A 23,390-nucleotide genomic window follows, 5' to 3' on the forward strand; every position below is an offset into this window, starting at 1 on the left:
AAAACCCACAGGGACTCTTTCTAGCCACAATAGTGATTTAAAAGTTGTTTCAAGGGGACTAACACCTGGACTGTGGCGTGCGGGAGTGGGATCCATGGCAAAACTCCCATGGAAAATTACATTTCATGCAGAGTCTGGTTTTAATCCATAAAGGGCATAAATCACCTAACATTCCTAAATGGTTTGGAATAACGTGCTTTAGCCCCCTTTAGGCAGCGCATAGAGCCCCCCTTTAGGCATCACATAGTTAGATCCCCCCTTTAGACAGCACATAGATTCCCCCATGTTAGGCAGCACATAGTTAGAGCTCCCCTTCAGGCAGCACATATTTAGATCCCCTATTTAGGCAGTACATAGTGGGATTTGAACCCAAGGCCCCAGCGCTGCAAGTCAGCAGTGCTAATCTCTGAGCCACCATGCTACCTTTACCATACATCTAATATGCACGGTTCCTAAAATGGACAGAGATGTCAGCAGAGAGTACCAGAAAAATTAGGCATGTACACATGGCTCACAAATTTGGTATTGTTGCAGCCGCAGCTGTAGCAGCGCCCAGAAAAATTGTGGCAGCATAAAAAGTGCAGCACAAGAGGCCAGAAAAATTAGGCATGTACACATGGCTGAAAAATAAGAACAATCACATATCCAAGTCCAGAAGACTCTATAATGCAGGACGGAGAAACAGACAAAGAAATTATTTTCTAAATAAAATTTTTCATCAAATAAAGAAACAGAGTTCTTCCCTCTCTGTATTTTACTTTTGAAAATTTAAGTTAAAAAAATCACACGTAACAAGTGTTCCTTTGTGTAATAGTTAGTACTCTTGAAAATTCAAATTTAAATTATCATAAAGTCCAGAAGACTCTATAATGCAGGACGATGGTGCGGTGTGACTCTCCGCTTTGAGGCAAGTCAACCCCAAGATGGCGTAACACTGCCGTATCCGGGATGTGGAATAGCACCTGGGGAGCTGGGGGGGGGGGGGGGGGTGCGGGTGATGTGGAGCAAGACGCAGCAGTGGAAGAGGACTCGGCCGAGGAGGTTATGGAAGAGGATGGAGTAGGAGGAGTAGAGGAGGTGGCAGCAGGCCTGCCTGCAAGTCGTGGCGGTGTCACCAACTCCTCTGCAGAGCCACGCATTCCATGCTTGGCAGCCGTCACCAGGTTTACCCAATGCGCAGTGTAGGTGATATACCTGCCCTGACCATGCTTTGCAGACCAGGTATCAGTGGTCAGATGGACCCTTGCCCCTACACTGTGTGCCAGACATGCCATCATTTCCTTTTGCACAATGGAGTAAAGGTTGGGGATTGCCTTTTGTGCAAAAAAAATTTCGGCCGGGTACCTTCTACTGCGGTGTCCCAATGGCTACAAATTTTTTAAAGGCCTCAGACTCCACCAGCTTGCATGGTAAAAGCTTGGCGGGCTAGCAGTTCCGACAAGCCAGCTGTCAGACGCCGGGCTAGGAGGTGACTTTGAGACATTGTCTTCTTGCGCTCAAACATCTCCTTGACAGATACCTGACTGTGGGCAGATAAGCAGGAACTGCTCAAGGCGAGAGACGGAGAGGCGGATGGTTGAGAGGGGGCAAGGAGGGCAGCAGTGGTTGACCTGGCTGAAGATGCAGGACCAGGATGGCGGCTTTGACTTGTGTGCTGCTTGTACTGATGTGTTGATCCCATAGGCGTTTGTGATGTGAAAGCAGTTGTGCCTAGGTGGGTGTTGGACTTCGCATGACTCAGTTTCTTCTGGCACAGGTTGCAAATGGCCTCGCTGTTGTCAGAGGCAGACACACAAAAAAATGCCACACTGCTGAGCTCTGCGATGACGGCATTCTGGTGGTGGCAACAACATGCGTTGATTGGCGTCCCGTCTGGCTGACCCCAGGTGCCGATGCATGCTGTCTGACTGTGCCACTAGCTCCTTGCGACGACCTCCCCCTGCTTCCAACTTGTCTCCTCCTCCTCTCTGTCTCCCCATCTGAACTTTCCCCCTCTTCTTCTCTACTAGCGGGCACCCACGTGGCATCCACGGACACATTGCAATAATGTCAATAATGGTTGCACATCACTCATGTCTTCAAACTGATGTGTAAATAAATCCTCTGACTGATCAAGTAAAGCTGCTGTGGTGCTAGTGTTGGTGGTGGCGGCAGGCGTGCAAGTGGTAGCATGAGAGGTGCCCAAAGCTAAGCTAGAGGAGAAGGATGGTGTGTCAAGGTTCCGAGCGGAAGCTGTAGTAGATTGGGTGTCTTGTGATAGCCAGTCAACTAAGTACTCTACTCAAGAACTCAAGAACTTTGGGGGTTCAGGGTACGTGGCCTCTGAACACTGGCCATTCTAGGGCCAAAGGGAATCCCAGCACCATGACGGCCCCTGCGGAGTAGCCTTCCTCTGCCTGTAATTTTTTTGGTTAAATTTGCACAAGTGTCACACCAAATGTGATTTGCACTAGGGGACAAAATTTGCCCTGCCGGCAAAAAAACTGGTAACTTTGACGTGAACTGACAGTGACGACTGGTTTTATTTAACAGCCAAAAAAGGTATTTTTTTTTAATTTGCCCAACTGTCACACCAAATGTGATTTGCACTAGGGTGACACAATTTGCCCTGCAGGCAAAAAAAATGGTAACTTTGATGTGAACTGACAGTGATGACTGGTTTTATTTAACAGCCAAAAAAGTTTTTTTTTTTTTTTTTGCACAACTGTCACACCTAATGTGATTTGCACTAGTGTGACAATGAGCAAAAAAGCTTTCCAGCTGTTGCCTCCAGCTGTTGCAAAACACATGGACTGATATATTTCAGCCCTTTGAATACTGTAGTAGTTAGTTGCTTTAACCCCTTGGGGACGGAGCCCATTATGACCCTAAGGACGGTAGCATTTTTTGCAAATCTGACCACTGTCACTTTAAGCATTAATAACTCTGGGATGCTTTTACTTATAAATTTGATTCCGAGATTGTTTTTTCATTACATATTCTACTTTATGTTAGTGGTAAATTTCCGTCGATACTTGCATCATTTCTTGGTGAAAAATTCAAAAAGTTCATGAAAAGTTTGAAAATTTTGCATTTTTCTAACTTTGAAGCTCTCTGCTTGTAAGGAAAATAGACATGCCAAATAAATTATATATTGATTCACATATACAATATGTCTACTTTATGGTCCATCATAAAGTTGACATGTTTTTACTTTTGGAAAACATCAGAGGGCTTCAAAGTTCAGCAGCAATTTTCAAATTTTTCAAAATCTGAATTTTTCAGGGACCAGTTCAGGTTTGAAGTTGATTTGAAGGGTCCTCTGGTTAGAAATACCCCATAAATGACCCCATTATAAAAACTGCACCCTCAAAGTATTCAAAATGACATTCAGTAAGTTTTTTTTAACCCTTTAGGTGTTTCACAGGAATAGCACCAAAGTGAAGGAGAAAATTCTAAATCTTCATTTTTTACACTCGCATGTTCCTGTAGAACCAGTTTTTGAATTTTTACAAGGGGTAACAGGAAAAAAATCTTCTTAAAATTTATAACCCAATTTCTCTTGAGTAAGAAAATACCTCATATGTGTATGTCAAGTGTTCGGCGGATGCACTAGAGGGCTCAGATTGGAAGGAGCGACAAGGGGATTTTGGAGAGCGAGTTTTTCTGAAATGGTTTTTGGGGGGCATGTCCCATTTAGGAAGCCCCTATGGAGCCAGGACAGCAACCCCCCCCCCACATCGCACAATATTCTGGAAACTACACCCCTCAAGGAAAGTAACAAGGGGTATAGTGAGCCTTAACACCCCACAGGTGTTTGACAACTTTTTGTTAAAGTCGGATATGTAAATGAAAAAAAAAATGTTTTCACAAAAATGCAGTTTTTCCCCCAAATTTTACTTTTTTACCAGGGGTAATAGGAGAAAATGCCCCTCAAAATTTGTAACCCCATTTCTTCTGAGTATGTAAATACCCCATGTTTGGACGTCAAGTGCACTGCGAGCGAACTACAATGCTCAGAAGAGAAGGAGCGTCATTGAGCTTTTAGAGAGATAACTTGTTTGGAATGGAAGTTGGGGGCCATGTGCATTTACAAAGCCAGAACAGTGGACCCCCCACATGTGACCCCATTTTGGAAACTACACCCCTCACGGAATGTAATAAAGGGTACAATGATCATTTACACCCTACTGGCGTTTGACAGATCTTTGGAACAGTGGGCTGTGCAAAGAAAAAAATTATATTTTTCATTTTCACTGACAACTGTTCCAAAAATCTGTCAGACACCTGTGGGGCGTAAATGCTCACTGTACCCCTTGTTACATTCCGTTAGGGGTGTAGTTTCCAAAATGGGGTCACATGTGGGCATTTATTCTTTAGGGTTTATGTCAGAACCGCTGTAAAATCAGCCACCCCTGCGCAAATCACCAATTTAGGCCTCAAATGTACATAGTGCACTCTCACTCCTGAGCCTTCTTGTGCGTCCGCAGAGCATTTTACGCCCATATATGGGGTATTTCCGTACTCAGGAGAAATTGCGTTACAAATTTTGGGGGTCTTTTTTTCCTTTTACCTCTTGTGAAAATAAAAAGTAAAGGGCAACACCAGCATGTTAGTGTAAAAAATATATTTTTTTTACACTAACAGGCTGGTGTAAACCCCAATTTTTCCTTTACATAAGGGGTAAAAGGAGAAAAAGCCCCCCAAAATGTGTAACGCAATTTCTCCTGAGTACAGAAATACCCCATATGTGGCCCTAAACTGTTTCCTTGAAATACGACAGGGCTCCGAAGTGAGAGAGCACCATGCGCATTTGAGGACTAAATTAGGGATTGCATAGGGGTGGACATAGGGGTATTCTACGCCAGTGATTCCCAAACAGGGTGCCTCCAGCTGTTTCTAAACTCCCAGCATGCCTGGACACTCAGTGGCTGTCCAGAAATGCGTGGACTTGTTGTTTTGTAAGAGCTGGAGGCTCAGTTTTGGAAACACTGCCGTACAATACGTTTTTCATTTTTATTGGGGAGGGGGGCTGTGTAAGGGGGTGTATATGTAGTGTTTTACCCTTAATTATGTGTTAGAGTAGTGTAGTGTTTTTAGGGTACATTCGCACTGGAGTGTTACGGTGAGTTTCCTGCTAGGAATTTGGCTGCGGCAAAAAAATTGCCGCAGTTCATACTTGAAGCAGGAAACTTACTGTAAACCCGCCCGTGTGAATGTACCCTGTACGTTCACATGGGGGGGGGGGGGGCAAACCTCCAGCTGTTTCAAAACTACAACTCCATGCATGTACTGACAGACCGTTCATGCTGGGAGTTGTAGTTTTGAAACAGCTGGAGACACACTGGTTGGAAAACCTTCAGTTAGGTTCTGTTACCTAACTCAGTATTTTCCAACCAGTGTGCCTCCAGCTGTTGCAAAACTACAACTCCCAGCATGCACGGCCTGTCAGTACAAGCTGGGAGTTGTAGTTTTGCAACAGCTGGAGGCACACTGGTTGGAAAACCTTCAGTTAGGTTCTGTTACCTAACTCAGTATTTTCCAACCAGTGTGACTCCAGCTGTTGCAAAACTACAACTCCCAGCATGTACTGACAGACCGTGCATGCTGGGAGTTGTAGTTTTGCAACAGCTGGAGGCACACTGGTTGGAAAACCTTCAGTTAGGTTCTGTTACCTAACTCAGTATTTTCCAACCAGTGTGCCTCCAGCTGTTGCAAAACTACAATTCCCAGCATATACTGATCACAGAAGGGCATGCTGGGAGATGTAGTTATGCAACAGCTGGAGGCACGCAACTACAACTCCCAGCATGCCAAGACAGCTGTTTGCTGTTTGGGCATGCTGCGATTTGCAGTTTTGCAACATCTGGAGTGCTACAATTTAGAGACCTCTGAACAGTGATCTCCAAACTGTGGACCTCCAGATGTTGCAAAACTACAACTCCCAGCATGCCCAGACAGCAAACAGCTGTCTGGGCATGCTGGGAGTTGTAGTTTTGCAACATCTGGAGGGCTACAGTCTAGAGACCACTATAGTGGTCTCAGACTGTAGCCCTCTAGATGTTGCTAGGCAACTCACCGACTTCCGTCGCATCCAGGGAGCCGTCCTCTTCTGCCGCACGCCGCCTGCAGATCTCCCGCCGATAACCGTCTCTCCGCTGCCTCCGGACGAGTAAGTGATCTTAGGCGCCGCTACTCTTCGTTTTCCACATTCTGGCTCGCCTATTGTGGGTGGGCAGGACGGGAAAAACAAAAGTAAACACCCCCGCCCCCGATCTGCTATTGGTGGTCGCGTCTAGACCACCAATAGCAGGGATAGGAGGGGTGGCACCCGTGCCACCTCACTCCTATCGCTTCAGGGGGATCATGGGTGTCTTATACACCCGCGATCCCCCTTATATTCCGCGTCACGGGGTCACCATAGACCCGGAATCGGCGCAAATCGCAAGTGTGAATTCACTTGCGATTTGTGCCGATCGCCGACATGGGGGGGGGGGGTCTAATGACCCCCCGGGGCATTTGCACGGGGTGCCCAGTATGAATACGCCCTTCGTCCTTAAGTACCAGGACGCAAGGGTGTATGCATACGCCCTTTATCCCCAACAGGTTAAAGAAAAAAAGCTTGCCAGCGGAGTTCCCCTTTTAAGCAGTGGTCCCCAACCAGGGTGCCTCCAGCTGTTGCAAAACACAAACTGATATCTTTCAGCCCTTTGAATACTGTAGTAGTTAGTTGCTTGAAGGAACTTAAGTTTTATACTGGAGTACCCCTTTTAACCAGCGGTTCCCTCCCAACCAGGGTGCCTCCAGCTGTTGCAAGACACACGGACTGATATCTTTCAACCCTTTGAATACTGTAGTAGTTATTTGCTTGAAGGAACTTAAGTTTGATTCTGGAGTACCCCTTTTAACCAGCGGTTCCCTCCCAACCAGGGTGCCTCCAGCTGTTGCAAGACACGCGGACTGATATCTTTCAGCCCTAAAAAGGGCTTTTTTGGGTGCTGTCCTTAAAGCAGATGTTACACTAGTGCTTTAGAAGTAAACTGGACCCTGAATACATCACCTAGCAGCAACCTAGTTATCGCCTTCCCTATACAGCAGGAGCAGCTTCCTTGAACCTTCACTTCCTAAGCCTGCAGCATGCTGAATGAGGGTAAAATGGCGTCCGTGCAAGAGGTAGGAGGGTCTGGAAGGGAGGGACTGCTGCTGATTGGCTGTAATGTGTCTGCTGACTCTGATTCACAGGGCCAAAGTTTACCACAATGTTAAAGTATAGGGGGCGGATCGAACTTCACATATGTTCGCCCGGCGATGCGAACGCGAACATGCTAAATTCGCCGGGAACTATTCGCCGGCGAACAATTCGCGACATCTCTACTGAACACCTGATGCCTAAAGATGCCACTTATACCTCACACAAAGTACATATGAATAGTAAAGTCTATCACCTAGACGGCTGATTCTTCACAAGCAGTGAACATCACTCCTGCCTAACAATCCCCTCCACACCAGGTGTTCACTTTGCTTAAGCAGACTTCTTGCAGATTCAGAGTATTAACAGGAGCATAGCGCCACACATGATGCATTAACTAAATGATCCCCCTCCCATTCCTTACTTTACCAGGCTCTTTGCAGCTTAGATGATGATAAAGCAGGAGAAAAGTAAATAGTCTGGTGCTCCAACTATTGGAAGCCTACCAGACATGGACTTCAGCCAAACTGCAACTTTGCTGTTGGGGCAGTGTAGAAAGCAAGCCTAGCACTCATTGGTTGAGGTTCAGCCAACTAGTTCTAGGTTTTACATGAAGTCAAGCAAGGTCTTATTGCGCTTTGTAGGGCCAAAGATGTACAACTGCGTGCTGGTTTTGCATCAGTGCAGAAAACAAGTCTACCATGGAATATCTGTGGCCTAACCAACCAGTGCTATGTTTGATATCTGCTTTGTTTTCTCCAATCAATTGAGCATTCACTGTAAAGAAGCTCTTGGCAACATGTAGTTCTGAACACTAAAAGTGGGTGGCAAGCAGCTAGCCCACTGATCACCAGTCTATCAGGCATTTGCCAAATCTTCTAATTTTTTTCCCTCTATCACCAATTTTTTTTCATTACCTTATGTGTTAGAAATCCTCTCAGGGGATGACTCATGCACATATAGCCATGTCCATGACTCATGGACAAACCTGATGCTGCTAAATATTCAAAGAATTTTTTTTTTAAACAGCCATATTACAAAAGGTCTTTAATTTTCATAAGTGACAACATATAAAAAGTATTTGGATATGACGGTGCCCATTTAAGGTATTTAAAAAAAAATACTCTTTGATGAAAGGAAGCAATCTTTGGTTATCCATGCCCTTTGCTGAAAATTTGGGAAACATAAGTATGTATATTGTTGCGCCGAGCGCTCCGGGTCCCTGCTCCTCCCCGGGGCGCTCGCGGCGTTCTCCTCTCTGAAGCGCCCCGGTCAGACCCGCTGACCGAGAGCGCTGCACTGACACTGACGACGGGGATGCGATTCGCATAGCGGGACGCGCCCACTCGCGAATCGCATCCCAAGCCACTTACCCGTCCCGGTCCCCGACTGTCATGTTCTGGCGCATGCGCCTCCGCTCTCTAGGGCGCGCGCGCCAGCTCTCTAAGATTTAAAGGGCCAGTGCACCAATGATTGGTGCCTGGCCCAATCAGTCTAATTAGCTTCCACCTGCTCCCTGTCCATATAACCTCACTTCCCCTTCACTTCCTGGCCGGATCTTGTTGCCTTGTGCCAGAGAAAGCGTTTAGTGTATGTCCAAAGCCTGTGTTCCAGACCTTCTGCTGTTGCCCCTGACTATGACCCTTGCTGCCTGCCCTGACCTTCTGCTATGTCCGACCTTGCTCTTGCCTTGTCCTTTTGTACCGCGCCTGTCCCAGCAGTCAGAGAGGTTGAACCGTAAATGGTGGATACGACCTGGTTGCTACCGCCGCAGCAAGACCATCCCGCTTTGCGGCGGGCTCTGGTGAATACCAGTAGCAACTTAGAACCGGTCCACCGGTACAGTCCACGCCAATCCCTCTCTGACACAGAGGATCCACGCCCAGCCTGCCGAATCATAACATATATGAAGCAGTTGCAATATTTTTAGAGGAAGATGAAAACCACCATTACTTTATGTTGAGAAACTTTCATAGCCGAAAAACTTAATCCCTCAGGATAAATCCAAAATTGATGATTGGGGTATTGTCTCATTTCGAAAGCTAAAGGGCAAGGGGGTTTAGGAATGCCAGAGGGGTTAGTGGTTACTGGATGCCTTTACCTAACTTATATGATTTGTATGTTATTTGTTTATAAATGCACTTTCCATGAAAAATATTTTATTTTAGCTTTGCAATAAGTGTTTTTATGTCTCTGTTCCACATTGTTCATGTCAATTCCAATAAGAACAATTATAGAATTAAGCTTGTTTTTTACACAATAATTAATAAGTGACAGATACAATACACTTTATTGGTAATGAAAAAAATGAAAGTACAGACCTATCTAAAAATATGGCTTCAGGAGGAATAATGGAAATATTAAAGAGCATTTTAAATTGAGTAATTCTTCAACTCTTACTTCCGGCACTTGAGTATTTTTTTTATCCAAAAACTATTTAATTAAAAGAAAACAAAACAATTTCCAAAAGAGCATATTGATAGATTTTATTGAAGTATTTGTATCATTAAATGAGCAATGTGTCAAGTATGAAACTGCCAAAGGTCTCTGTTATTTTACAAAGATACTTACTCATTGATATGCATTCATAACTGCAACATTTTATAGCATATATATTAATCAACGTCAGTTACTCTTGAACAAATCCATCAGTGTATATCATGAATCATTGTGATCACACATCTATTCAAATAGCCCCCGGCTAATAAACAAAAGAAATTACAATAAAAATGTGCAGAATGTCAAGCAGATCAATGCTAACTTATTTGTGTATACTCAAACATTATTCTTACAATCCTCAGGCTATTACAGATTTATTCTTTCAAAGTGATGTAGCAATTAAAAACCAATTGTTCAACACAAGAAAAATACAGCATTTTGTCACATGACTAAATCTCTATGTAACAATTTGTGATCATTCTTGTATACTTAATAACTGAAATTAAGGAATTCCCATGAGTGATAAGATAGACAATGATTTAAGAGAACAAAATGAGTTAAAATATTTGTTTTTTAAATCAGATGTTTATTAGCATTTATGTATTGTTTACAAATAGTGACATGCAAATATTATATTCACATAACAACTGATGTACGGCGGGTCTCGGCTTCTATCAGCTGATCAGTGATCGTACTGATGCCCACCATAAGCCCTTCAGATGCGGTCAGAACAAATGGAATAGAAGAAAGAAGTACTCCAGAAACTCACCCTTTAATTAGTCAAAAACCAACTCCTACCTGAAAATCTTGGACAATGATCCACAATAAACTCGCCCTTCCCTTTATCCCCCACTTTGTCCTGATACAAGATTGGATCAGAATAACCCTCTTTAACAGTACTGTACACTAAATGAACTGATTCGGGAATCATCCCATCCATTCTGTTCCACAGCTCCCTTTTCCACTCACTAAGAACAATCTTAAACTACAGCAATAAAGACCTGACACCCTCTTGGTTTGAGAAATTGCTACTTCAAAGAGAAACTCCCAAAGGCACTTTATCTCTTCTATACAAACACATAATTACCGAAATTACACCCACCTCTGAAACGCTTTCTTACTTTAAAGCTTGGGAGAGGGATCCTTGGAAGGCCCTTCTCCACCATTCAGAAATAACTAATACTACACCCTGTTCCAAATTATTATGAAAATTATATTTTTCTAATTTACCTAAATAATTGATGTAAATAACAGTCAGCTTAATTCTCGTGTTATCAACTATTAAGAGTACAATTCAAATTTTATTGAACAAACCTCCTAATGATAACATTATTTTTTTAACATAAAAAAACTTACAATGCACTGTTTCAAATTATTATGCACAGTAGGTTTCAAAACACTTTAAATGTTGTAAAGAACTGAACATTATCATCTGTTGTGTTTGTAGCAGATTTACTGAAATCAAAAGCTATTTCAATCAAACTTTTAACAACATTTTTACTTTTTAACCCCTTAACAACCACGGACGTAAATGTACGTCCCGGGTTGGCGGTACTTCGCGCACCAGGACGTACATTTACGTCCTGTGTATGACCCCGAGCATCGGAGCGGTAAACATCAGCGATTGCGCGGATGTCCACCATAACCCCTCAGATGCCGTGATTAGTACAGATCACGGCATCTGCGGCAATGTGCATGTTAAAATAGATGATCGGATCGCCCGCAGTGCTGCCTCGACTATCCGATCATCTGTAATGGTGGACGGAGGTCCCCTCACCTGCCTCCGTCTGTCTCCTGGCATCTCCTGCTCTGGTCTGAGATCGAGCAGACCAGAGCAGGAGATAGCCGATAATACTGATCAGTGCTATGTCCTATGCATAGCACTGAACAGTAATAGCAATCAAATGATTGCTATAGATAGTCCCCTATGGGGACATAAAAAGTGTAAAAAAAAAGTAGAAAAATGTAAAAATTAAAAGTAAAAAAAAGTGAAAAATCCCCTCCCACAATAAAAATGAAAATTGTCAGTTTTTCCCATTTTACCCCCAAAAAGCGTATTTTTTTTATAAACATACTTGGTATCGCCACCTGCGTAAATGTCCAATCAATCAAAATATAATGCTAATGAACCCGTACATTGAACGACGTAAATGTAAAAAATAAAAAAAGTCAAAAAATGCTTTTTTCAAAAAGTCAAATTTTATTCCCCCAAAAAATAATAACAAATTATCTAAAAGTTATATATATATATATATATATATATATATATATATATATATATATATATACACAAAACGAAAAAGAAGGCAGCACATCCAAAGTAAGAGTAGGTGCAAGCTAGTCCAAGGGGCCCCAGTCCCAGGGTCCAAGTAAAGTTATTCACAAAGAGTTGACCGCAACACACAGGAGTATTAAAGCAAAAGAAATGTGGTTTATTCCATGAACAAAGAGTGCGACATTTCGGTGCTCTCACAGCACCATTCTCAAGCAAACCAGTAGTGAATTAACAGAGTATTTATAAGGAAGTGATCTCATACAGTGTCAAATCAATAAATGCAAACAATTAGTGAATATTACATATTAATCAAACATATCCAAGGTGCATGTGCATAATGTCATATAAGGGAAGTCATATACTATCCATAAGTGCATAATGTGATGTTAAAATCAATGTAAAAAACATACAGAACATGAGAATAGGCGCTGGTAAACTTAATAAGTTCATTAATACAAATCTATATATACAATAAAAGATATATGTCCAGGTATATACCGGAAGGTGGCTCAACTCACCTCGTATCTAGTGTAATGGCGTCCATAGCGTGGGTAATACTCCACTGTGGCTGCGCAGCGAGTGTGTGTGTGTATTGTAATGACATAGCATCCTGGCCAATCACACTGCAAAGATCTCCGATCACCTGACCAGAATCCCGGGCCACATTATCGGGGCAGACGTGTGCAGGCGCACAAAAGTGCGAAAGTCTGCGGGCTCCATATTAGGTATGGGCAAAAGGAAGTGAAAGAAAAAATTAGGGAAATGAAATAAAGAAAAAAAAATGAAAAGGGGATTTGTTTTGATTCAATGGCAGTAAGGGCAACTGTAGTGCACTCTGTTTGGAATTATGAAGCATAGCGGTCTGGGTCCTGTTTACACTCATGCTGTTTCACTCACCGGCACAACTACTGTGAGAGCACCGAAACGTCGCACTCTTTGTTCATGGAATAAATTTCTTTTGCTTTAATACTTCTGTGTGCTGCGGTCAACTCTTTGTATATATATATATATATATATATATATATATATATATATATATATATGCAAATGTGGTATCAATAAAAAGTACAGATGATGGCGCAAAAACGTAGCCCCTATACCGCCCTATATACGGAAAAATGAAAAAGTTATACGTGGTCAAAATAGGGCAATTTTAGATAACTGATTTTGTACAAAAAGTTTAAGATTTTTTTTAAGCGGTAAAAAAATATAAAAGTGACTAGCCATGGGCATCATTTTAATCGTATTGACCCACAGAATAAAGAACACGTAATTTCTACCGTAAAGTGTACAGTGTGAAAATGAAACCCACTAAAATGTGCAAAATTTTGGTTTTCATTTAAATTTCCTCCCTAAAAAAATATTTGTTGGGGTTTGCCGTACGTTTTATGGTAAAATGAGAGGTTCCATTACAAAGTACAATTGGTCACGCAAAAAACAAGCCCTTATATGGGTCTGTAAATGGAAATATAAAAGAGTTATGGATTTTAGAAGGCGAGGAGGGAAAACAAAAACACAAAAATAAAATTGGCCTGGTCCTTAAGGTGAACATAGCCTTGGTCCTTAAGGAGTTAAACATTAACAGGCCATGTTACATTTTAACATAGGAACCCTTATTTGATAGCAGCTTCACAAGTCTTGCATCCATTGAACTTGTGAGCTTTTGGACAGTTTCTGCTTGAATTTGTTTGCAAGATGTCAGAATAGCCTCCCAGAGCTGCTGTTTGGATGTAAACTGCCTCCCACCCTCATATATCTTTTGCTTGAGGATGCTCCAAGAGTTCTCAATAGGATTGAGGTCAGGGGAGGATGGAGGCCACACCATGACTTTCTCTCCTTTTATTCCCATAACTGCCATTGATCCAGAGCTATTCTTTGCAGCATGAGATGGTGCATTGCCATGCATGAAGATGATTTTATTACGGAAAGCATAGTTCTTTCTTCTGTACCAGGGAAGAAAGTGGTCAGTCAGAAACTCCACATACTTTGCAGAGGTCATCTTTACACCTTTGGGGACCCTAAAGGGGCCAACCAGCTCTCTTCCCATGATTCCAGCCCAAAACATGACTCCACCACTGCCTTGTTGACGTTGAGCGCCTTGTTGGAACAGGGTGGCCGTCCACCAACCATCCACTACTCCATCCATCTGTACCATTCAGGGTTGCATGACACTCATCAGTGAACAGGACTGTTTGAAAATCAGTCTTTATGTATTTGTCTGCCCAGTGCAGCAGTTTCTGCTATTTTTGTGAAATATCTAATATTTTGATACCTCGTCCAAGGTGTTGAACTATTTCACTCTTTTTGGCAGCAGAGAGATCCTTTTTCTTACCTACATTGCTTGAAAATGGTGCTCTGCTTAACAATGTTAGGAAAAAAACGAGGAGCGGACACACCTATTCCAATAACAACTTCTTAAGCATGGATTTTTATATATATATACATATATGCCTCCGTGCACTTACTTCACTGAGGGGAGCCAATATCAGTCCTGTTCCCCTCATGCCGGCAAACTTGTCTCTCCTACTTTTGTTGTACCGATTTCTTAATGATCCCGACTTTTTCAGCTGTGGATCTTCTTGGAGGTTTGGTTCCCTTTTTTTTAGCATGGATCAGCAGGGATTTTTTCAAAGGTAAGTACATTTATTACATAAAAACAACACAATACATCCAACGCGTTGCAGAGTTACCTCCTTCCTCAGGGAATAACACATAAAAGACTATCCTCCTATTTCTACTCCAAATGAACCTCCCTCACCGGAAATGAACCTCCCTCACCGGATTAACATATACAACAATATAAAAATACATTCATAAGTTCACATTATACTCGTTCTAACATTTCATTAAAACCTTTTGGCATTAAAGTATCAAATTAAAAAATATTAAAACTTTCTCTATTGCATATTGGGAAAAATCTCTTTAACCAATTTTTTATCTGTTCTATTGGGAAAACTGACAGAAGATCTGGTTCTGCATTATGAGCTACAGAAAAATTTTCGGGACACACTATGTTTAGGGTACCTGTGTCTAATGTTGAATCTATGAGATGTAATTCTTCTTAGGGATTGTGTAGTCCTCCCTACATACTGAATTCCACACGGACATTCCAAAACATAAATATCCAGCAAAGAAAGGAAAAGAAGACATGCACCTCACCAAGTAGACGACTGTAAAGGTATGATTTATTCCGGCGTCGGAGAAAATCAGAACAGGTAAGACACGCTGCAACATGGAAGGGGGAGAGTGGAACAGGTGCAGGGACAAGGCAATATCCGTTTCACATCAGATAATGCTTCCTCCGGCCTCTCCTCTTCCATCTACGTGAGTTTATCTACCTTTGTGATGGAGGTTAAAGTGAGAGGGGACAAGTGACACCAGAGCAGCAAGTGAGTAAACAATGAATAAAACCAATTCAGGGAATTCCGGTGCAATTCAGGGAATTATAAGAAGGCACTTACGTCATTATGTTCGTTAAGCCCTAATGGACCTAAAGCACAGCATCTACTGAGCCATTTGTATTCTTGTTGGAGCAAACGAACTACGACAGGTGCAGTACTTCAAATTTTCTCAAGCCTTTCAATGCCTGCAAATTTAAGGCATGAGGGGTCTGAATTATGGGCTTTCCTCATTTGTGTTATAAATCGATTTACACCTTTGCCTGTTTTTATGGAATATAAATGTTCCCTAAAGCGTTTAAACATAAGTCTTTTGGTCTTGCCTTATGTAAAAAAATACAGCCAATTCCTACGTCTAAAAAAGTAAATAGCAGCCACCAGCTTTATATCCAACAAGCTTCAGAATAAAAAACTAGAATCCACTGTAGAAAATATCCTAATACAGTAATAGAGAAAGTGCACAAAAGAGCTGTCCATCGACCGCTTGTTATTATTAAAACAAAAAATACATCATACCAATGAAGAGAATAAACGGTTGGGTTTTTCTTTTGACAATACCCCGATGAACTCTGGAATAAAAAACGCTATTCTCAATAACTGGTATATTTTAGAACAGGACGAATACCTCCACAAGACAGCCATAAATAAACCTATCATCACATATAAAAAGAATACTACAATTAGAGATTTTATTAAGCGCAATAAAAATTAAAATATTTATAATAAAAGTACTTCTACTTGGCTTAATAAAGGCATTTTCCCTTGTGGCAATTGCTCGTTCTGCAAACAAAACATTGCTATGCCCTCATTCAGACTAGCCGTTTGTATTATTCATGTCAAACAATTTATTACATGCTGCAGAACACATGTTGTTTATTGTATTATATGCCCTTGCAGCTTTTTTTTTACATAGGTAAGACCAAAAGACATCAGTTTAACCCCTTAAGGACTCAGCCCATTTTGGCCTTAAGGACTCAGACAATTAAATTTTTACGTTTTCATTTTTTCCTCCTCGCCTTCTAAAAATCATAACTCTTTTATATTTTAATCCAAAGACTAGTATGAGGGCTTGTTTTTTGTCCTTTGTAATGACATAACTCATTATATCATAAAATGTATGGCGCAACCAAAAAACACTATTTTTGTTCGGAAATTAAAACAAAAAACGCAATTTTGCTAATTTTGGAAGGTTTCGTTTTCACGCCGTACAATTTATGGTAAAAATGACGTGTGTTCTTTATTCTGAGGGTCAATACAATTAAAATGATACCCATTATTACATACTTTTCTATTATTGTTGCGCTTAAGAAAAATCACAAACTTTTTAACCAAATTAGTACGTTTATAATCCCTTTATTTTGATGACCTCTAACTTTTTTATTTTTCCGTATAAGCGGCAGTATGGGGGCCCTTTTTTTGCGCCATGATCTGTACTTTTTTTTGATACCACATTTGCATATAAAAAACTTTTAATACATTTTTTATAATTTTTTTAAATAAAATGTATTAAAAAAGTAGCAATTTTGGACATTTTTTTCGTTCATGCCGTTCACCGTACGGGATAATTAACATTTTATTTTAATAGTTCGGACATTTACGCACGCGGCAATACCAAACATGTCTATAAAATTTATTTTTTACGCTTTTTGGGGGTAAAATAGGAAAAAACGGACGTTTTACTTTTTTATTGGGGGAGGGGATTTTTTCACTTTTTTTTTACTTTTACTTTTACATTTTTTTTACATTTTTTTTTTACACTTGAATAGTCCCCATAGGGGACTATTCATAGCAATACCATGATTGCTAATACTGATCTGTTCTATGTATAGGACATAGAACAGATCAGTGTTATCGGCGATCTTCTGCTCTGGTCTGCTCGATCTCAGACCAGAGCAGGAGACGCCGGGAGCCGGACGGAGGAAGGTGAGGGGACCTCCGTGCGGCGTTCTGAATGATCGGATCCCCTCAGCAGCGCTGCGGGCGATCCGATCATTCATTCAAATCGCGCACTGCCGCAGATGCCGGGATATGTATTGATCCCGGCACCTGAGGGGTTAATGGCGGACACCCGCGAGATCGTGGGCATCGGCCATTGCCGGCGGGTCCCTGGCTGCGATCAGCAGCCGGGATCAGCCGCGCATGACACGGGCATCGCTCCGATGCCCGCGGTTATGCACAGGACGTAAATGTACGTCCTGGTGCGTTAAGTACCACCGCACCAGGACGTACATTTACGTCCTGCGTCCTTAAGGGGTTAAACACTTTAGGGAACATCTATATTCCATAAAAATAGGCAAAGGTGTAAATCGATTAATAACACATATGAGGGAAGTCCATAATTCCTACCCCTCATGCCTTAAATTTGCAGGCATTGAAAGGCTTGAGAAAATTTGAAGTACTGCACCTGTCGAAGTTTGTTTGCTCCAATAAGAATACAAATGGATCAGTAGATGCTGTGCTTTAGGTCCATTAGGGCTCAACAAATATAATGACCTAAGTGCCTTCTTATAATTCCCTGAATTGTAACTTCAATCTATGTATTATCATTGTTGTTGGTTTCATTCATTATTTACTCACTTGTTGCTCTGGTGTCAGTTGTCCCCTCCCACTTTCACCTGCATCACAAAGGTAGCTAAACTCATGTAGATCGAAGAGAAGGAGAGGCCAGAAGAAGCGTCATCTGACGTGAAACAGACGTTGCCTTGTCCCAGCACCTGTTCCACTCTCCCCCTTCCATGCTTTAGCGTGTCTTACTTGTTCTGATTTTGCTCCGATGTCAGAATAAATCATACCTTCACAGTCGTTTACTTGGTGAGTTGCCGTGTCTTCTTTTCCTTTCTTTGCTGGTTATGAATTGCTTGACCGTAATAGACACTGAGCAACCCCTCGATCTGTACTAACAGACTGCTACAGACATCAGTGGCTCACTGCTCAAACCATTTTATTGCTTTAAACCTTGCAGTGCCATGCGTTTTTTTGTCTTTTGGAATCTTCCAAAACATAAATAACATATTGTGAACTGCAATTTAAGGCTGTTTTTATTTCAATTTCTTCACCAGTAGACTTACTTACGACTGATTTCACACCGTATTTCATAATATTGCACATCCCACATTTTTTATGTCCACACTTATGGATACCTTTTTCTGAACTTTTTATATCACATTTTTTTTTTTTAATTTAAACAGAGGTAAGATGGAGCAATTTTTTGGGGCCAATTGTTTTTGCTCTCCTATAAATAAATTTTGGTTTACTCCCAGCTTCTCCTAATGCTTCTTTTAAAAAAGGATCATTTTACAGGATATTTGAATGCTTAAAAAAAAATTTCTGCTTGTTTGGCATTTTTGGAATAACGAGAAACAAAAGCTGTACATAATTCTTTTTTTTTCTTTTTTTTTCTTTTTTTCTATTTTCTTCCTTTTTCCAAATTTTTGATTTTCTATTTGTTCACTTTGTTCTATTTCACTAGCTTTTTTTCTTGCTCTTTTATAACTTGTACTGGATATCTTTTTTCCAAAAAATGATCCTCTATAATTTTAGCTTGTATTTCATAATTCTCTGAGAAATGTCTTCTTATTCTGGATAGTTGGCCAAAGGGAATGTTAATTTTCCAGCTCTTTAAATGTTCACTTTCAAAATGTAGGTATCCATTGGCATCTACTGCCTTAAAATGAGTTTTGCTATGGAATAAATTCTAAATTAAATAACATTTTATATAAATATCCAGATCTAAAAAAGTGATATTTTCTTTATTTATATTATCTGTGAATCTCATCCCCCAATCGTTACAGTTAAGCGTTTTAAAAAACTCATAAAAACTTCTTTGCTCCCTTCCCAAATGATAAAGAGATTGTCTATATAACGTTTAAAAAATGTAATACATGAAATAAATAAAAAAAATTCAAAGGCCCACATATATAAATTAGCAAAAACTGGTGCGCATTTCGCGCCCATCGCCATACCGTTATGTTGTAAAAAAAAATTAATCATTAAAAACAATAAAAAATTTTGCTTAATAATGTGGAACACCCACCTTTAGTAGTTTTTCCTTAAATTGGGCTCACCTGACAATTTAATTATCACAGGGGTCCGAGATTGTTTTCAGTGATCAAGAGCGACCTGAGATACATTGCCATCCATGTGTGACACTTAAATAGAATTTGCATAATAATCCTCTCCAGATGGTACTATACCCCTATACATAAATTCAACCCGAATCATACAGAAAACTGCTGAAAATTTTAAAAATAAACCTGATCATATTTACATGTGGTGGAATTGCCCCAGCGTGCATTTTTTCTGGATGCAAGTACATTTCAAGGTCAATGATCTTTTCTCACAAAAGGTCATTTTCTAAGCTGAACCACTGCTGCTACACATATTCCTGAATTGCACCCCACTCACGTCCCAAACACTCCCTAGGACTCTGTTCTCTTTTGCCAGAGTCCTTCTGTCTAAACAATGATAATCAAAATCTACATCCACAATGGATTAATAAAGTAGACCATATTTACAGGTTGGAAGAGCTGGCGGCATGGGAACATAGATCACATACTAAATCTACAAACATTTGGCAACCATGGATCGCATGTCATCGCCGCCCACCGATCACCCCCGCCAATCATCGCCTCCGCCGATGGTAAATGGACCTTCGGCGCCGTTCACCGTCGGTTCCCTCGCTGTGTCCGGACTACAGTGGGTGGGCAGAGCGGGGGAACCAAACATTGACCCCCCCACCCCCGATCTGCTATTGGTCATCACTTCTAAACAACCAATTGCAGGGATAGGAGGGGTGACACCCCTGCCACCTCACTCCTATCCCTTCAGGGGGATCGTGGGTGTCTTGCACAACCTCGATCCCCCTATTTTTCGGGTCACCGTAGATCCGTATGAGCCGGAATCACCGCAAATCGCCGGTGTGAATTCACCAACATGGGGGGGGTCTCGATTGCTGACATGGGGGGTCTCGGGACCCCCCTGGGCATTTGCACGGGATACCTGCTGGTAGATATCAGCAGTCATCCTGGTCCTGTCCCCGCCCGACCTAAATTCCCATGGGCGTACAGGTACACCCTGGGTCCTTAAGTACCAGGGAGTGAAGACGTACCTGTACGCCCTGGGTCCCTAAGTGGTTAAACATACTTATTTTGCAAATAAAAAAAAGGATTTTTTTTTTAAAGTAGTAGAATGATACAAAGTATGTAAACACATCATTTTAAGCGCATAGACCTACAGAATAAATAAAATATGTAATTTTTACCATTAAGTGTACAGCGGGAAAACAAAAAGTTCCAAAATTTGCGGTTTTCTTTGCAATTTTCCCACACAAATAATATATATATTTTTTTGTGCCCTACATTTTATGGTAAAACATGTAATGTAATTACAAAAAAACAACTGGTCTTGCAAAAAAATAAAAACCCTCATATGGTTCTGTGGATGTAATAATAAAATATTTTTTGGCTCTTAGAAGGTGAGGAATAAAAAACGAAAATGTAAAAGTGAAATTGTCTGTGTCCTTAAAGGAGTACTCCCATGGAAAACTTTTTTTTTTTTTAATCAACTGGTGCCAGAAAGTTAAAAAGATTTGTAAATTACTTCTATTAAAAAATCTTAATCCTTCCAGTACTTTTTAGGGGCTGTATACTAAAGAGAAATCCAAAAAAGAAATGCATTTCCTCTGATGTCATGACTAGAGATGAGCGAATCGAAGTTGACAAACCCGAATTCGTTACGAATTTCATGAAAAATTCGATTTGCAACGAATACGAATATCGCCGCGATTCTATCGCACAAATCGCTTCATTAAACTCCATTTTACAGCGTTCCAGGCTATTGGAGACCTAAGATGGCGGATCCACATGTGAGTACATAGGGCAGGGGATTCTGGGAGGGCTTGAAACAGCGGCGGGAATGAAGGTAGGCGGGCTGACCCTGAACCACATGTGAGATGCAGCCTATCAGTGTTCACTGACCCCTGTGATGTCACAGCCCCTATATAATCGATGGCCTTCTTGCCTCTCTTCATTTCATCTATGCACTCAGATGGAGAGGATGGGACTGTGTGTGTGTGAATAGCTCATACCACAGCATTACACTGCAACTGCTAGTCACATCAGCATTAGGGAAAGGCAGGAGTGCAGAGTGCTGTGCTGTTACACTGAGAAGGATCATTGATTGCTAAACCTCCTATTCACGTTATTGAGCATGGCAGCAGAGAGGGGCAGATAGCTGTCAGCTGCCTCATACAGATCTCCAAGCTGCCTGAACTTTCTGAAGCATCTTATCTCCTAATTTTTCAGCCCAATAGATTTTTTTTTTGCTCCACAAATCTTCTGCTTCTCAGAATTGTGTGACAGAGTGCAATTTTTAGGGTTTAATCCCTGGATTTTTTTTTGGGTGGTGCTGCACTGTTGGGTCCTGCTGCTGTTCAGAAATAAGTCATATTAGTGTGGACTTTAGTGCCTTTTTACCATTTTTCACCTGTTACTCTGTCTCTGTGCTAAATTTTCCTGGGTACAAATACCCTTTTTTAGTGGCCTTATCATTGCAAAGGGCCTAAGTACAAGCAAATAGCGTACCATATACTACCTTTTTTTTCTGTCTCTGTGCTAAATTCAGTGTTATACCACATGTTATACACCTGCCGGTGTATTAAAGAAGAAAAAATGTTTTCCTGTTGAATCTGGTTGTCAAGAAGTTCATCAAGTCTTCACCCCATTTGCAAGACGTCCTGACAATGGCAAGGAAACTGTGCATGCACTCGTACACCGCCAAGCACACTTTGCTTGAGCTGCAGCGTCAGAACGGTATCCCACAACGTAGTCTCATTTGTGATGTTGCCACACGTTGGAACTCCACCCTCCATATGTTGGACAGACTATACGAAAATAAAAAAGCCATCACAGATTTTTTGATGATACAAGCAGATAGGAGTACTCCCCTGTGTAACTTCAATGTGAACGAGTGGCAGCTCATACGTGACACCTGCCGTTTGCTGAGGCCCTTTGAGGAAGCCACATTTTTTGTTAGTCGCTCGAATTACGCCATGAACGACGTAATTCCACTCCTACATTTACTCCAAAAAAGGATTCTATTCACGTTATTGAGCATTGCAGCAGAGAGGGGCAGATAGCTGTCAGCTGCCTCATACAGATCTCCAAGCTGCCTGAACTTTCTGAAGCATCTTATCTCCTAATTTTTCAGCCCAATTGATTTTTTTTTGCTCCACAAATCTTCTGCTTCTCAGAATTGCGTGACAGAGTGCAATTTTTAGGGTTTAATCCCTGGATTTTTTTTTGGGTGGTGCTGCACTGTTGGGTCCTGCTGCTGTTCAGAAACAAGTCATATTAGTGTGGACTTTAGTGCCTTTTTACCATTTTTCACCTTTTACTCTGTCTCTGTGCTAAATTTTCCTGGGTACAAATACGCTTTTTCAGTGGCCTTATCATTGCAAAGGGCCTAAATACAAGCAAATAGCGTACCATATACTACCTTTTTTTCTGTCTCTGTGCTAAATTCAGTGTTATACCACATGTTATACACCTGCCGGTGTATTAAAGAAGAAAAAATGTTTTTCTGCTTAAAAATACGCTTAACAGTGACGTTATCATTGCAAAGGGCCTAAATTCAAGCAAATAGCGTACCATATGCCACCTTTTTTTCTGTCTCTGTGCTAAATTCAGTGTTATACCACATGTTATACACCTGCCAGTTTATTAAAGAAATTTTTTATCTCCTGATTACAAATACGCTTTTTCAGTGGCCTTATCATTGCAAAGGGCCTAAATTCAAGCAAACAGCGTGCCATATACCACCTTTTTTTCTGTTTCTGTGCTAAATTCTGTGTTATACCACACGTTATACACCTGCCGGTTGTTACGCCGAGCGCTCCGGGTCCCTGCTCCTCCCCGGAGCGCTCACGGCGTCTCTCTCCCTGCAGCGCACTGGTCAGACCCGCTGACCGGGAGCGCTGCACTGACATTGCCGGCGGGGATGCGATTCGCATAGCGGGACGCGCCCGCTCGCAAATCGCATCCCAAGTCACTTACCCGTCCCGGTCCCCGGCTGTCATGTGCTGGCGTGCGCGGCTCCGCTCTCTAGGGCGCAC

Source organism: Hyla sarda, chromosome 2 (assembly GCF_029499605.1).
Source record: "Hyla sarda isolate aHylSar1 chromosome 2, aHylSar1.hap1, whole genome shotgun sequence".
Classification (NCBI taxonomy): Eukaryota; Metazoa; Chordata; class Amphibia; order Anura; family Hylidae; genus Hyla; species Hyla sarda.